The following is an 18331-nucleotide window of genomic DNA, read 5'->3' as shown; positions in this document are numbered from 1 at the left end:
TTCTAAGCTTTAACTCTAACAATAAAAATGTGAGATGGTTTTAAATTATGTGCAGAGTAAACTACAGCAAGAAGACTAGGTACACACAAGAACACACAAAATTAAAAGAACAAGTTTTCAACTGATTATATTATAAGTTGAGCATTCCCTATCAGTTTCACATTCCATTTTTTTCTTGTCGGTTTTAATGAAATAAAAAAGTTATATTCGTTTGAGATTTTGATATGGCAACAAGCATTCATAATTTTATAGTTTTAAGAGTACAGAATACTTAACTGAACCCAATTACTTTCATATTTTGCAACAGTTCCAGAAATCGCATAATAAAATTAATTTTCGAAATTTTGGTCTACGCGGTCACTGTGGCGTATGTGGAATATTTTTTTTAACAAATGTTTGTTTATTAAAAAACTAGTTATTTTTGCTGAACAATTAATGGAACCAGTGTTGCCAAAGCTAGCTATCAGACTTCTTGAACTTTTCACTCGCTCCTTAAAATTTTGATTTTCGATTTATCACAATTTGGCTCTTTTAATTTTAAACTTGGCGATTTAAGGCTCCTTTAAAATCGAAGCATTTTACAGCAGAAATCCACCAAGTTGTGAACAGAAAACAAATTTGCATACATCTTTCATTTCATATTCATTTAAAACCTAATTAAACGCCCCTAAATGAGTAAGAAACCTAGAATATATCAACAAAAAAATTATTTGAAAATAAAAAAACAAAAACCTTATACCATTAAAATTTTTTGTGTTGTTTTTTTGGACCATTTTTGAAAGTGGCTACTTTTGGCACCAAGATATTTTAAAATCAGCTCTTTGCCTCAAAAATATTCTGGCAACACTAAAAGAAACCAGTAAAGTACTGACCTTTGTGGGCTTTTCAGGAATAGGGTCTAACTAAATGATGAACCAGATCGTTAAGTAAATGGCGATGGTATGGTATCAAAATTCCTTTGAGAACATTGAAATGCGGTTAAAATTCTTTAATATGGCTATTTTTATGGTCTAATTTTAAAAATCATCTGTAATCTTGTTCAATAAATGCCAACACTAAACTGAAGAGAAGGAGAAATGATGCAAAAAACAATTTTTTAAACGCTTTAAAAAAACAACAATCAAATTCCATTGGTAAATTATTTGTTTTATAGGAAATCAAATAACATACATACTTCTTTCGGAGGATAATAGCGTAGAAAATTGTGTTTTCGTAATTTTAAATTTAAATAAAACATATTGAGACAGTAACTGATACTATACATAAGATCAAGTTGTACGCTATTACTTTATTATTACTTTTTCGCTAATAGCTCTGTTAAAAAGTTACAGAATTTTTTCTGAAAAAGAGATTGTCTGTAAAGCCGGTTTACGGACAATGATTTTACGTGATAACGTCGTAAGAAAACAGGTTGTGTGCTTTTAAAATGAGTCAATTGAAGCTTTTATTTATTTCAAACAATCATAATTTGAAAAAGCTAAAAAAAAATACTATTTTTCTTTTCTCATTATATTAATTTTTTTTATTTTAAGAGCTTACAAAAAAAAATTATACCATTAAAAAGCCAAATATATCTTCTTAATAATAAAACCATTTTTAAATTTTTACAATGCGCAAAAAGGTATAAAATAATTTATTAAAAACAATCATTTCTTATAAAAAAAAAATGAAAAAAATCATTTCCATCACCCAAAAATCCATTTTTTTGATATAACAACCTATAATAAATTTTATACTACCTGAAAGCTTATTGCTTCAGCTCAAAATATATATATAGATCATGTCTATTAGACATCTACAAAAAGAGCTAGAATTTTTTGAACTCGATCAATTTTCATCAAAAAAAAGCAAAAAAAAGCATATAATTTTATGTTCTCACGCTATTGAATCAATTTTTTTCAATGACAACCTATAAAAAATTTTATATCATGTGATATATTTCACCTTTCATTTCATAAAGCCATACTTAAATTTGTATAATGCGCAAAAAGTATAAAAATAATTTATTGAAAACAATCATTTTCATCAAAAAAAGCAAAGAAAACATGAATTTTTATCTTCTCACGTCATTAATTCCAGTTTTTTTCCCTAACAACCTATACAAAATTTTATACCATCCGAAAGCTTATTGTCTTAGCTCAATATATATATCGATCAGGTCTATGAGACATCTACAAAAAGAGCTAGAATTATTTGAACTCGATCAAATTTCATTAAAAAAAGCAAAAAAGATCTCCACTAGTGCTTTGAGGTTGTTCGCAAGTTTCTTGATTTAACATTGTGTAGCAGTTAGTCTATTGTCTATTTTTAAAGAAATAAGATATTTTTGAATAATTTTTAACCTGATGTAGGTAGAGTTTTTCACATGCAAATACGTGTAATGCAAGAAGTCTCATATACATATAAAGTTCGCCTATTACCACAAAAAAATACCAAACCATACAAATATTTTCGTTCATTTCCTGTGTTTCATTTGACTGGACCACCAGCTTAAAAAATAGAGTACATATTGACAGATACCTACTCAATTTTATAATATTGATAAATAATTAATAGAAACTAGACAAATAAAGTGCTTTTTTCAAATGGAAACATAGATTTTTAATTGATATTTAACAATTCTTATAAACTAACACTCGTTTAAAATATAAAAAAAAAAAAACAATTATACGAAACTAAATTGAATGTCATGATTACTGTCAATTAAATTGAATGTGTTATGCATTTTTTCAAATATTACTTAATACAATGTCATGTCATTTTATTGTTTGACTGAAAAAAAAACCTATTTCAACAATCAATTTTATTTTAGGCTTAGAAAACAATCTTTAAATTCTACATATGTTTTGTTGACTTTAATATCAACAATTTATGTAGTTACCCTTTGCCTGTTAGACTTTTGTTGAAAATAATATCTAAAATTCTTTGGTCGTAGTCGCAGCTACAAGAGGGTTTAAAGTTCACAAAGAAAATAAGATTGAAAACTGTAATATGTTTGAAAATTGATGATAAAAGAGTTACTGTAGTAGGTTTAACGTTTTTTGATACCAGAATGAAAGAGCTTACTCCAAAACCTCAAAAATGAAATTTTGTGACTTAACTCTTTAGTACCTGAATAGTGATTAATTAAATACATGGGTCAATATTCTATTTAGTGTCTAAAAAATGTTCCTTTTTTTGCAAGCTTTACAGATGCAATTGTTGCTTCTGTAAAGCATTATAAAAGCAAAATTGTTAGTAGAGTTACGTTGTTCCTATAGTTTCAAATAGGAATATCAGAGAGCTTAATTATATGATTTTAAAAATAAAACTGAAATTTGAAGTAAAATAACGCAGTTAGTTGGTTTTGATCACTTTCTGTTTAAACTGTCATAAATATAGAAATATCATTCCAAACATATCGGTGCAAATGTTATTTTATAAAAGATTAAAGTACATATAACCATTTTATGTCAGCTAAAATATATGTAAATATATTGATAAAAATGTCCATATTTTTTTTTTTATTTCAAAATTCACTGTCCAAAGGGACAACTTTTAAGGCACTAAATAGTATTTTGGCCCACATACTAAAATCAAAGCTCCAACTGACTGATTTTAGTGACAAAAAAAAACACCTAAAAATAAGCGGATTCTATATTAAATTAGGCGGATTTCTGCATGGTTTTTTGTCAAGATGAGTTCTGTGTTAAATTAAACGGACAAATCTTCTTAGTTTCTTGAATATGCAAATTGAAAAAAAAATCCACTTGGTTTAAGAGGAAAATAATCTAACTTTTATCTGGAAACATTTTAATTGAAAAAAAAAAAATGGCATCCACTGAGGGTCGATCGTACAAAGGCGAGTGCTTTACCATATCATAGGCCAATCTCACTGTTGGTAAGAGGTATGCTTCAACTAAGGCTGTGTGCGAATTGCGTTAAAATGTTAGTTAAAATTTGACGTTTGGTTAAATTTTGACACTAGTGTGGTAAATAAAATTGGTTAAAAATTACCCAGCTGCGGAGCAGGGTAAAATTTGACACTAGTAGTTAAAATTTGACGTTTCTCAAGATAGAATTGAAATTTTAAATGTAAAAGTAATAATACAAAGTACTTTTTCCAATTAATATTCATCTTAAAAAATTGAAAATCTACAAATTGTTTGTTTGTTTTTTTATTTTTTATATTTCTATTTTGTTGGCAGCAGAATGAGTGTTCGCAGACTGCATTAAAAATTTCTTTTTGATCGTAATGAAGTGGGAATTTATCATTAAAAATAAAAAAAAGTATGTGAAATTGAAAATTTCTTACATTTTCATACTAGAATATTTAATTTTATATATTTTCAGCTGGGTTTTGTGAAAAAAAAAATAATTAATTGAATATAAGAAAAATCATTTTTGAAGGTAATTTTGTTTTATTTTGAGGGAATTTTAATCAAAGTAGTGCCAAAAAAATGTCCCATTTAACACATTTTAACCCAATTCGCACAGCAAAAAAATAAATTTGATCCCTTTTTTTAACCAAACGTCAAATTTAATCGTGGAAGAAAATTTAACCAACATTTTAACGCAGACGATAATTTAAAAAATTTTATTTTTAATTGATTTCTTATGATGAAAATTCATATCAAAATGAAATGAGATTTAACTTAAATTTAACAGATTTCAATCGGATTCCTCTTACTTTAAGCGGAAATAGTAGATATTGTTTTAAGAGGGAGGATTTAAAAGTAGGGGTGTATTATCTTATTTTAAGGTGCCCATTTTTCTCCATGTATGAATCAGACCCATCATATTAGAATGAGTGAGCCCTAAGTCGTTGCTAAACAAAAATTTTTACTTATTGTTGGTCTTGTAGGCAATGATGGGGAGATGGTATTTTTAATGAGGGATTATATTGCGACTAAAAACTTATCACCTTAACCGAGGGTCATATGCATAAATCGCATGAAAACAAGCCATATTAGAATCCTTTTAAGCCACCGCCAAAGGGCGTCATACTGCAAGGTTTTGATAATTGTTATGCTTCAATATATTTTTAATTTGCAAATGAAAATAGCTTAACTTAAATCGCATAGAAAGTTTATATAAATCGACTGTATGGATGTTGTCAAACAAAAGAAACACTCCTGTGCATTCAACTAGATCTCCTTTACGTTTAATTTTGTTTTTTTTTTTTCGTTCAGCAATGACAAGTATTGTTGAATGACACTCTGGTTTTTATTTTTATTCTCCCTCTAATGATGAAATTGTGACCCAAGTAACAATAGCTTATAGCACGTATAAATCTCGCATATACAATATAACCACCATCAAACACACTGAGCCATCATCCATCCATCCATCCATCCAAGCATCCATCCATCTATTCATCCAGGCAAAACCTTCCTATTTAATTCAGTCGCTTGTTTCAAAGCATCTTCTCACCCTTGAAGCTCCTCTAAGCTTGTGTCTCGGTTTGCAAAAAAAGTGCGTTTTGTGTTTTTCTATAGGTATTATTTTGCACCCCTACATTGGCGACTGGATGATGATGATGATGATGACTAGGACCAAGAACAACAACAAATCCCGAATGATGGAATTTGTTCAAAACATCCATCGTAAATTAAGGGAGGGGTGGTGAGGAGTGATGCAGGGGCTGATTTGGTAGTGCGGCATACTGCCACTCAGTTATACTATATGTACCATCAACCGCCCTTCTAAAAAAAACCCCCCTTTGTACTTTTTTTTTGACAACGGTATGACGACAACGAAACGGTTTCATGGCAGCGCAAAGCGCGGAGCCAAACAGGGGGGTTATACACACGATAGAAGAGCGGAGTGTCATGTCGTTTGCCATAAAAATTAAAATTGTAAAAAGCTGAAGGAGCACATCACCCGAAACGAAACGAACACGAAAAAGCGGAAAAAAGTATTTTCTAACACACACCGCCCACTAAAAAACTCACACACATGTGTGTGTATAGAAATTTTTAACTAATTTCACATATAGTTAAAAAATTATATACCTTACCGTTTGTTGTTGTTGTTCCGTATTACATATACGCACAACTCCATCTCGATTTTTATGCGAGTGAGAGCGCGCACATAGGTAATATTCAAACATTTTTTTGTAATTTTAATTTGTATACCATTTTTTTTTTTTTTTTTTTTTCGTTGTTGTTGTTGTTGGTAGGTGGTGTATACATGTACACTTTATTGGGTGGTAGGGTTAGTTGGGGTACAAAGGGATGATATACAAAAAAAAAAGAAAAAAAAAAAGTTTGAAAAAAAACCCATCCGCGGAAACGCACCATGACAGGGAGAGAGGGTAAGGGTGAAACGATTTTCCATTATAGTGAAAAATAAAAACAAAAGTTTCCAAAAAATCCTATGGGTTCGAGGTTGTGTGTTATAGGGTAAAAATGTATATTTGGTAGGAGTATAGAAGCTCCAACGATGAGTAATAGAAGTATCTAAGGGTAGTGAAGAGAGAGCGAGTGATGCAGAGAGGAGGCAGGAGGTGAAATGGAGGAAGTTTTGAAGGGGTGCGACACAACACTTTGGAGCAATTGTATATGTACCTATACCTACAATATAACACAGCCATGTAACACCCACTTTCCGCGTGTGGTGTTATTATAATAAAAACCCCACATACACCTACTCACACTCTATTTTTTTTTGTGTGCTTCTTATTTACATCAAAAAATTAGGAAGCTGTAAAATGCGAATGGCAACTAGAGGGATTTTTCTGTGGGGTGAGAGAATTGCTCATAGTTAGAGGGTGGAAAAAAAATGTTTAAATATTTTATTTCCCCGTTAATATTTTTGTTCCTAGTGTTTTAGGTTTTTTTTTTTAATGTATCTTACATACATGTGAGTATGTACTTACCTATGCATATAGATATTTATTACATTTAAAAAAAAATGATAAATTGATGCTTAATTGATATAAGCTTTTAAGACTTTTTTTTTAGTTTTTCTTTTAGTTTAAAATGTCGATCAAGGAAAAGTAAATTATTTGTTTAAAAAATTTGACATTATTTTTTTTTTGCACAAAAATAGCAAAATTACCCTCAAAATCTTTAGAGTCCTTTTTGAAAAAAAAAAATACATTTTTTTTCTATTTTCGCTATTATCATAATCCATTTCCTATTAAGTAAAACCCAAAACTGTTAACTACCAAGTTTGAAGCAAGTTGTAGCTCGAGGTACATACAGACAAACATATAAACCGAATTAAGTCGTCGCTAACTAACTAATAGAAATAACTTAAGAATCCAGAAAATCCAGAATCCTAAAAGCCCAGAATCACGAAAACTTAGAATCCCGAAAACCCAGAATCCAGAAAATAAAATAAAAAATCCCCAATACCTACCTATAAAAAAAAAACAAAAATAGTAGTCAATAAATTAGACGAGAATTCCGTGGTAGGTACATCACAAATTTTGAACTTTGTTGTATCTTGTTTCGAATTTACCTAAATAATTTGGACCTTAAAAATGTTTAGAATTTTAAGTCGGTATTTCTATATCATCATTTCAATATTTTGAAATTTTTGACCAAATCAAAGAATATTGAAATTAAAAACTAACAAAAGAGTATTGGAATTTTTAAGTAAACACCAACACTCACAGTTAATTATAATTTAATCTTCAGAAAAGGGTTCTAAAAATATCAATTTAAAAAAAAAAAATGGATTTGAAAATAATAAAAAATATTTATTGCAAATAAAAACAAAATTGCATTAAAAATAAATATTTGTTGCAACTAAAAATAGTTTGCAATAAAAAAAAATTGTATAGCAAATGTTTAAAATTTGCATTGAATATAAAATTTTTATTGCAACTAAAAATATTTTGCAATAAGAAAAAAAAAATCAATGCAAAATAGGTACATTAAATATTTTTTTGAAGTTATACTTCTTATGGGAGGGTGAGTATGAAAATTTACTTTTTGACAAGAATGTCAAAAGGAATTTTGACGCGATCACCCTGGGTAACAGGGCTGTCGTTTCACCTTTAGAATAGGCAGTACTTTAGTATTTAAAAATGCAGTACGCCCCAGTACGGCAAACATAAAACACACAACACGTTGCAAGTTACATGTTTCATGTGGCAAGTTGCATGTGGCAAGTTGTATGTGGCAAGTTGCGTGTGGCAAGTTGCATGTGGCAAGCTGCATCTGGCAAGTTGCGTGTGATAAGTTGCATGTGGCAAGTTGCATGTGGTAATTTCCATGTGGCAAGTTGCCAGGGTTGCAAAAAGCTCACATTTCAGCTCAGCTCAGCTCAAATTTGAGCTAGCTCACTTTTGAGCTAGGTACCATAGCTCAGCTCATTTGAGCTGAGCTGAAAGTGAGCGCCCCCAACTTCCAACGCCTATATCTCGGAATTTTGAAGAAAATGAAAAAAAAATTTTTGATGCCAAAAGGTAGCGGGGACTCTAACCTACATGGGTACAACTCTCATCCCTGTAGGTCCACGCGTTCTCCAACCGGGAAAACTTAAAAGTAAAAAAAAAATAGGCACGATTCTGAAAAAATAGGCATGATGTGGCGGTTTAACATGGAAGGCAATTTTTTAAAAATCTGACAATGTGCAAAGCGTAGGCCCATGACACAAGCTATCATTTGGCATCATTCCCAAAAATTGCTCTCAAGCGGTTTAGCTTCTAGGAGCGTTCAAAGATTCGGGGATTTTTCGAAAAAAAAATTTACCCCAACTTTCAAGGGCGATTTTCTCGGAATTTTGAAAAAAATCGAAAAACCGGATTATATCACTATCGGGTAGCTGAGAATATAAGCTTTCATATGGCACCACTCCCCTGTCTCTAGATCAAAGCGTTCCAACGCCTATATCGCGGAATTTTGAAGAAAATGAAAATAAAATTTTTAATGCCAAAAGGAAGCGGGGACTCTAACCAACATTTGGGTACAACTCCCATCCCTGTAGGTCCACGCGTTCTCAAACCGGGAGAACTTAAAAGTAAAAAAAAATAGGCACGATTCTGAAAAAAAGGGCATGATGTGGCGGTTTAACATGGAAGGCGATTTTTTTAAAAATCTGATAATGTGCAAAGCGTAGGCCCATGACACAAGCTATCATTTGGCATCACTCTCAAAAATTGCTCTCAAGCGGTTTAGCTTCCAGGAGCGTTAAAAGATTCGGGGATTTTTCGAAAAAAAAATTTACCCCAACTTTCAAACGCGATTTTCACAGAATAAATTGAAAACTACATGGACGCAAGGAGGATGAAAGAATTAATTTATTGTTCACTTGATAAAAATGTAAAAAAACTAAGTGCGGATTAATTACTTCATAATAGAAATTAAAAATATCAAATGAAATTCATTTACATATATTGAATGAGAAGTATAACTTCAGTCGCGTGTACATGTGTACACACACTCTTTTTTTTTTATATTCGTCAAATATTTTACAATTTTGGCTATTTGACCTTACATAAACATTTTCAACTAGGTATAATATTAAAGATAATATTAATCAACTATAATATTAAAGATAATATAAAGTTAAAAATTTTAAGAAAATCGACGAGTGTTAAAATAAAAAATAGTTAATGCATACATTTTGCGGTGAATTTAATTTTCAATGTAGAAATTTTTTTTAATGCGACATATTTTTAGTTGCAGTAAAAATTTTAGCATTTTTTTTTATTGCAATTGTTTTTTTTTTTAATGGAAAATATTTGTGCTTGCAATAAATGTTTTTTTTTCTTCAATGCAAATATTTTTCAGTTGCAATAAAATTTTTTTTATGCAAACAGTTGTAATAAATATTTTTTTTATGCAAATTTTTCTTATTTGCAATAAATAGTTTTTTTTTAGTTCTAATGGAAAACAAATGCATTAAAAATAAAATGTTTTTTTACTGGGTTGCACTTGGTTGCTCTTATAGTAAAACTTTCTCTAAATGTTAAAGTTTTTTATTGCACTAATATAAGAAAAATTGTAATATAACTTTATCCTTAATCTTATGAGAATTGTAAAAAAATTGAATTGTTTTTAAAATAACAAATGCCCATTTTTAAATAATCTAAATCTTCAATTAAAGCATGCCATTTATTTTTTTGCGTAACAAAGAATATTTTAGAATTTTGGAACTGTTTTTTTTTTTAATTTTTTTTTATAGAAAAATTTTCAAACATTAAAAAAAATAGGTAATCATTTTTATCAAAAAAAAACAAAACCGTCTTCCATGAACCGAAACTGGGTTTTATGGGTTTTTTGGTAGTTTATCTAGAACCGGACAAAATTGAAATGGGAAAACACTGTGGGCACTAGCTTTCGAATACAAAAAGAATTATCAAAATTGATTCACTCTGTCCAAAGTTATGAGGTAACAAACATAAAAAAACAGGCGAATTGAATACTCCTCCTTTTTGGAAGTCGGTAAAAAATAACAAAACAAAATAGGTATTAACTTGTTTTCAAAAAAATTATTTTTCAAAAAAAAAAAATTTAATATTTTTTTTAAAGTACAACAATGAGTAAAAAATTTTATTAAAACATCAATACCTAAGGATAATGTTAAAAATAAATAAAATGGTTTTCACTTCAAAAGAAGGACCTTATGTACCTATGTCCGACAATAAATGTTTTTTTTTTAATCAAAATCATAAGGGCCGTTTTTGTAAAAAACAACCTTTTTCATTTTGGCCATATGGCAGCTGAAAGGTACCGTTAGTTAAGGTCCTAGAAATCAAATTACAAGTTGGAACTAAATCGTTTCAACTTCAACGGTTAGGACTTTAGAGAGACGCTCTATCATCCTCATCATAATACCTATCATGTCTTATTTTTATATCGAATAGGTAGGTGGGTGTTATCTATCAAATTTTTAAATTTTCTAATTTTAAACAACCATATCATAAAATCAAAATATAAATAATCTTACTTGTAGCGCAATTTCAAAACCAGACAAAAATAATCCTCCATCTTCTTTCATCTCTCATAATATCCAGGATCAAAAAAACAAATCTGTTCTTCCCACAAAATCATCTTCAAAAGAAAAATAAAAAAAAAAAAGAATTTAATTATATTATCAACTCCATTTCGATTGCTCAGGTATTGTACAGAAAAAAAAAAACAAACAAACAAACAAAAAAAAAGGATTCCACAAGACGACAGTCGACAACTTACTCTCACCCCACAATATACCATATCTCTACACTTTTAACCCCATAACGTGTCTGAAAACAAATCCACACTAAAGCAAAGCAACAGAAAAAAATATAATACTAAGTTACCTTACCTTACCTACTGTATACACTACCCCCTGACAAAAATGTAAAAAAAAAAAAAAAAAGAATCCAAGAAAATAACTACACCAACGTCCATAAAAACTGTCTACACGCACCCAAAACGACCAAAAAGAATGAAAAAAAAAATCTACAAGGATCACACAGAAAAATTTTAACACCTCATCTCTTCGATTACACTTTGCCACTCAAAAAAAATTGTGCTCAATTGCCTTGTTTTTTCTTTTTTTCTTGTCTTCTTTTTTTTTGTAGTGTGTGTATAAAAGTCACCCATCATCATCATCAACGGTATTTCTCGTACTTCACACAGCCTCCAAAAAAAAAAAAAGAAAAAACTCTCTACTCTCAAGAACAGATCCTTTTTCAAAAAGAAGACAAACAATACAAAATAGAACTTTCCCCTCCACCATCACACACTAACAACACAACACGCACCACGAAAAAGTAAAAGAAAATCTACCAACCTCCCCCCATCCCCAACTAAAAATAAAACTAGAAAAGAAATAGAAAGAAACCAACAAAAAAAATATCCTATCCAAACCCCCCCACAACTTGTCGCCACCACACAAAACACACGAAAAAACAACAACAACGGCAAAAAATCCCTTTCACTTTCCCCAATTTTTTCCATCAGGATTCGCTCGCACACAGGATTTGTGTGTTGGGAAAAAGAAAGAAAACTACACAAAAGAAAAACGAAGAAGCCGGTGTTTCCCATTTTCCAATATGTACCTACCTACAAAAAAAAATCTTCGTCCTTTTTCAGAGTATCCATCGAAAATCCACACGACACACGGGACACGGCTCCAACTTTGATATAGTGTGTGGGCTTTTTTTGGCTCTCTTTCTCTCGCGTAATCACAAAAAGAATGAGAATTTTAATATTTTCTATGAAAAAGAAACTAGAGAAAGGGGTGGCTGTCTGTCTGAGTCTGAGGCGAAAATAAAACTCACAAAAAAAGGATGTCTCTCAATTTTCTTTTTTTTTTTATAGTCGTGTGCAATTCTACGAAGGGGATGATGAAGTTGTAAGTAGGATTTTTTTTTATATACTTTATAGCGACAAGGACGAGAATTGAGAATATATCAAAAGAGAGTGAATTAAGTTCGAAGGGCGCATTTCTCTTAATTTTGCCCAAAAGGATTCCCTTCTTTTTTTTTCATTGTGGTCTTTGTTTGTGTGTGTGTGTGTGTCTGTTGTGAGAGCTTATAAAGACAGCAGTAAAAAGATTTTCGCTGAGACCCGAGAAGATAAGAGAGAAAACTCTGCCACGCGACTTTGGCGCGATTATTCTAACAACGGTACAACGATAAGAACGGCGAATGAATAAATAAATAAAAAAAAAAAAGTAACAGAGCGGAGACGGTTTATATTCTCTTTGGACGATGTCCTTTCTTTTACTTGTGTGCAACTCCAAAGGCGATGAATATCCTCTTCGATAAATTCATCGTCCTTTTAGACTTCTTGTAGTCCTTCTTGTATTGGAAAATCTCACAGAATGTGAATGGAATCGGCTATTCTCTGTTTCTGTTACTTTGGGCTGCTGTATTTGGCCAGTCAGTGTATCATTTATCCTTCTTCGAAACTGTGTAAGGACGTGTACTGAGTATTTTAGTCCTCGCGATATTTTGTTTAAGTTTTTCATCATCCCTTCAGTTATTTATGCGGGTATTTCTAATAATAATATTGATAACGATAAGACTCCCCGGTTAACAGTTATAGTTGCGGTTTTATTTTTTTTTTGCTATAACTTTGGTTTGGCTTATCACAAGGATAATCCTTTGGTTCAATAATTGGTAAAAAGGATTTTATTCCACTGTTGCTACTGATTTGAAATTAATACGTTTTACTAACTCCCCCGCGTTTTCCCCTCCCCCCACATCTCACTGTTGTCCACAACCTTGAATCTCACATCATTCCTCGTAATTTTGTTGTTGTTGTTGTGAATTTTTTTGGGAGAGCAACAAAAAAAAATCCTATCGAACAACAACATGTGCTCGACGTGTGTGTATTTGTGTGTATGTGTGGTAGAAAAAAAGGAGGCATCCAAAGGATATATTTGAGTGTATGTGTGTGTCTCTCGCGTGGATTTTTTTCCGTTCTTTTTCCACATTTATATTTTTTTCCCAATCGAGGGGGATTTTTTTTCGTCCTGTTCGTGTGTAGGTGGAATGGGAGAGAGAGGGAGGTGGGTGGTGAAATTTTTGTTGGAGGACTTTTTTTGTTTTTCGCTCCCAATATTGGGAGGGATGTTGTGAGTTTTTTGTATTTTTTTGTACTCCCAACCAACGCTGCTTTGATTCTCCTTAATTTTCGGTGGAATTTTTATGAATGTATTTGATTATTATAAAAAAAAAAGGATCCATCCGACATTATTACACATTCATACATAGAGAACCGAATGGAAAAAATAGGATAATAATAAAAATAGGAAAAGAAAGGAGCGGTGTGATAGCGCTCTGGCTTGTTGTACTTTGGGTTGGTTTGGGGTTTTTTATTATTTTTTTTTTTTAAGGGAGCACAAAGCTGGAATAAGGATATTTTTTCGGGGGTTCTGTGTGTTATATTTTTTTCCACACACTCAGTATCTTCTCGCTCCTGGAATCTCTGAATCCTAATGATGGCGAGATGGGCTTCGTAAAAATGATGGTGATGGTGAGAACGAGTGTAGAGTTTACCTAGTGTGTTGTGTATAGAGTCAAAAGGGGGATGAAAAAGCACGACGAAGGATGTCTTCTCATCGACAAGAGCGAGGGGGACAACTCAGATTGGCAGCGCGGGGGGAGAAGATAGATTGTATTCCTTGCCACGTTCGTGTGCAGCGGCTTTTTACTACTTTTTTTTTCCTTCCTTTTTTTTTATTATTCCTCCTGATTCGCTCGTTCGTTGGGTTTGAGTTTTTATTTTTTTTCTCCGCCGCGTGTATTTTGATGTTGTATTTTTTCTCTCCCATTATTTATCCTTTTCGTTTGGTGGGTTATTTTTTTTTTTTGTTGCTTCTGCTTTAGCTTTTTTTTCATTTTTTTTGTTGGTCCTTGTTTTGTTGTTGTTGGTTGGTTGGTATGGATCTCCTCGCATTCGTGTGCTATTCTGGCAATGGTGTGTCATATAATAATGTGTGTGTGTGTGATTATTATAATGGTACAAAACTAAAATACACATAGCATCATAACGTTTAGAGCCAAAAGATTTCTAACCGCCAGACTAGGCAGTCATACATAGTTGGTTGGTCTCTCGTCCGTTCCGTAGTAATATTTGTTGTCACATTTTTTTGTTGGATACTTTAGATATTATTATCAGTTTTTTTTGTTTGTGTTTCTCTGATGTTTGTTTGAAACTTGCTATAATAATTATTGCTGCTAACTGATACTTAAAACTTAATGTAATTGCTAAAAATTGCTGTTGTTGTTGTTATAAATAATAATTTTTGTTTTTTTGGACTTTGGGTACTTTTGAGGTGAATTAGAGATTTTTTGAAATAAACAAAAAATTCTGAAAGTTGTGTTTTGTTAATCGAAAAAGTGCAAATAAAAAATACCGAAATCAAAACCAAGTTTCTGTGTTTTTCGGGAGTGACGAATATTTTACCGGTTTTTTTTTTTTTGGTTTTTGACAAACACACTCAAGTGTGTGACTAAGATATTTTTGAAAAGTGTTTTCAAAACATTGTGTTTTTTTCTGTTTTCTTTTTTTTTTGGGAAGAAGAAAAAAAGTGTTAAAGAATATTTGTTTTTCTTGTATTTTTTTTTTAGCTATCGAAGAAGTTAAAATAAAATATTTTTTTTATTAAAAAAATAATAATAAAGTGCAATTTCTATAACGAGCCTGAATTGGTAACAACAAAAAAAAATATTTAAAATGCAAAACAACTTAGGAAAATTTTAAACTTTCAATATACAAATACAAAAAGTTTAAAAACGGACACAAAACTACCTATACTCAAGGATTAAAAACAAACAAAAATGAAATAAGAAAAGGAACGAAAGCGGAAAGAAATTTAATTTGGAAACTTTAATTTGTGGCGTAAGTGAATAAATATTTAAATTTTTATAATAATATCTACCTTCGTTTATCCATACCTTCTAAATTTTCAAATAATTGAACGTAATCTATTCAACTATTTCACCAAAATTTTTGTTCGCCAATCCAGGGAACATGGTGAAATTGAAATGTTTGAAATATAAATTGGTAAATATAGAAAATGTTCGAAATTCTAATTAAATTTTTATTGAAATGAATATTACTGTGTCTTGTGTAATTTGATTGAGTTAATTTCAATCTTGTTCCAAAAACTACATAAATTAGATAGAGGTAAATTTTTTATCAAAAAAAAAAAGAAAACGAAAGTTAAAATTACCTACGTGTCAATACAGAAGTGCGTTTTTTGGAATTCGAACAACTTTTTTAAAGTAACCACTTTTTTACAGTCAAATAATTCAAAATAATTCGAATTTCCAAAAATTTTAAATCACGAAAGCTAAACGTTTTTGCTTAATAAAATTCAAAAGTAAGAAATTTGTAGGGCAGTTAGATTTTTTTTTCGGCGCTAAGGTTAAAACTTTTAGCAAACTCACTCGAATCAATTTTCATACCTAGGTATTTATGTTAAGACTTTTAGGTAATGAGGTAGTGCAAATAATTTTATTTGAAATATTTTTTGTAAAAAACTATCTTAGCTTGGGCACGGGCAGTAGGTACAAGATAAAATATTTCAAATTACGTTTCACCTTTTAGAGTGACAAGTTCTTTTTTTTATGCAAATCTGAAAAACGCAAAATTATTGGACCTTAGTCTACCAACTTTAAGATATCCAAAAAAAATCTTTAGTTCAAAACAAAAATAATAATAATACCTAACTTTATATTTTAAATAAAAAAAAAAAAACACATCACACACTGTCAGAAAAGTAAAAAGAGACATTTTGTGAAAAGTATGTAACAAATTTTTTAAATTATCATTTTTTTGAAATGAAGTTTTGAAAAAAACTTTAAATGTTGACACAAGATATTGTTCTAATTCATTGTTCCTGTTCAATTTTGTTTTAAGTTTCACGTTAAAATGCCAAAGTTTGAAATTCAAAAAAAAATACCCATACCTACCTATGTAATTTTTAAAAATTATTTTACTTTTGGTTCTTAAAATTAAATAAGTAGGTATACCTTTTACATTTTTGAGAGCTGCGACCTATTGCGCCAACAATTATGACTTTTCATTTCTTCAACCATAACTTATTTTTATGTTGATGAATCATTTTTTGTGTTTTGTTCAATTTTTAATGTAGTTGTTATTTTTATGAGTGAAACAGACATTTCTATTGCCTAAATTAAATACCTAGGTACCTACTCTTTGTTTTGTTTAAAAACAAATAGATTTTTTTCTTTTAAAAAATATTATTGTCCTAAAAACTTTATCAAAAATTGCGGAAAAAGAATCTAATTGATAACCCAACATTTTTTTAATATCAAAGCCCGACTAACAAATTTGCTTCTATAAAGCTTTACAGGTGGTAATATAACTCCTGTAAAGCTTTTAAGAAGGGATATTGTTTGTTGGGAGTAGCTAACAGCTAACCAGAAAATTAAATTGACTCGTTTCCAGCAAGAAGGTACTAAGTGAAATTTCTTTATACTTTAAATTTTTCTCACAAATTATGATGAAAACTTCTGACTATTTTTGTTACTGACAATGATTTCATATACTTTGTATGAATTCAAAATATTTATAACGCTTAGCATTCCTTAGCGTTTCCCAAAAATGTATTTTTGACATCCGAAAAATTAGTTTTTTGGTTCACAGTAAATTATTTAAGTGAAAAAAAAGATTATTCTTAAAAAAGAAAATGTTTTGGACTTTAACAACTTTCCCCCGGTTTCACAATAGCGGAAAAAGTAAATTGAAATATTCACGTAAAAATTTAATTGAATTAACAACACGAAAACACCAAAGAAATGATAAATTTTACTAAGATTGGTCTGTTTTTGCTATTTGCAATATCATCAATAGTTTTAAAAATTTGGTTTGGGATTTCCGGTGGTACAATGACATAAGTGCAAAAGCTAATAAAATTCAAAACCTTCTAATAAAATAAAGATTTACTAAAAATGCTTTGAGTGACAATTTTATTTTAATATCTTTATGATTACACCTACATTTTCTTTAAAAATTAAATTAAAAAATACATACATATGTATTAATAATATTAATTAAATAAACAATTATTTATCCTGAACTTCAAAAAAAAAAAAAAAAACAATATTGAAAGTTGAATAATTTCAATTCTGATCATTCTTTTTCCCCGCGACCCTTCACTCGTTAGAAAAAAATAAACCTGCCTAAACATATCAAATTATACAGCTTCAAAAATTATTTTAAAATATTAAATATTCTGATGAATACAATTACCAAAAATGACAAAAGTGATTTTGAGATCGTTAAGAGACATTTTTTTACATCTAAAGTCCAAGTTAATTTCTATTTTATATGAGTCATATCGAGTTTTGAACTGTCTACTACAATTTTATCTGGCTAAAAAATATAAATCTATACAATTTGTAATTAAATTTTAAACTTGAAATGGTCTTAATCATTTCCGCAAAATAAATCACAACTTATGTAAAATCTTATTAACTTAACTCTCTGCAAAAATAATACCAAAATTATAACAGTTTATATATATTTAAATAAATATTTTTTACGGACTTGTAATGTTTAAAAATTTGTATAAAAAAAACGTAGGATCCGTTTATATTATAAATACTTTAATTCAGTAAATAATATTAAATTACACTGGTCTGCAAAATTTAACTTTTTTTTTCTCCTTCAAATAATTTTTTGATATTATGAAAGATTAGACTTTCCTGAATCTAAATCTGGTTTCAGAAAAATTCTATCAGGTACCATTTTTGTAAAAATGATTTTTGAAAAATGTGGGTAGCTTCTAAAAAATCACCCTTTTAGATTCATTTGATCTTGTATAAAATTAAAACTATTTGTCGCATTGAGCTCAAATTTGGAGGACTTATTCCTCATAACATGACTTATCGATTGACATGAAATATGTTCTTCTACGTTAATGTTTAAAT

At 29.9% G+C, this 18331-nt stretch overlaps 1 protein-coding gene across 2 annotated transcripts in view; it reads left to right on the top strand.

The window, feature by feature from the left end:
• Positions 1 to 18331, top strand: part of LOC129911890 (broad-complex core protein) — a 102743-nt gene that overhangs the window by 9999 nt on the left and 74413 nt on the right. The window contains exon 1 of one of the 2 annotated variants that reach the window (XM_055989885.1): positions 15038 to 15272. The exons of the other annotated variant lie outside the window; for it this stretch is intronic. The gene's annotated coding sequence lies outside the window, so the exon portion shown is untranslated. Of the gene's footprint in view, positions 1 to 15037; positions 15273 to 18331 lie in introns of those variants that run through there. 2 annotated transcript variants of the gene reach the window in all.

Source organism: Episyrphus balteatus, chromosome 2, assembly GCF_945859705.1.
Source record: "Episyrphus balteatus chromosome 2, idEpiBalt1.1, whole genome shotgun sequence".
In the NCBI taxonomy this organism is placed as follows: Eukaryota; Metazoa; Arthropoda; class Insecta; order Diptera; family Syrphidae; genus Episyrphus; species Episyrphus balteatus.
Note: the sequence above shows the minus strand (reverse complement) of the source record. Positions and strands in the feature narration are given on the sequence as shown.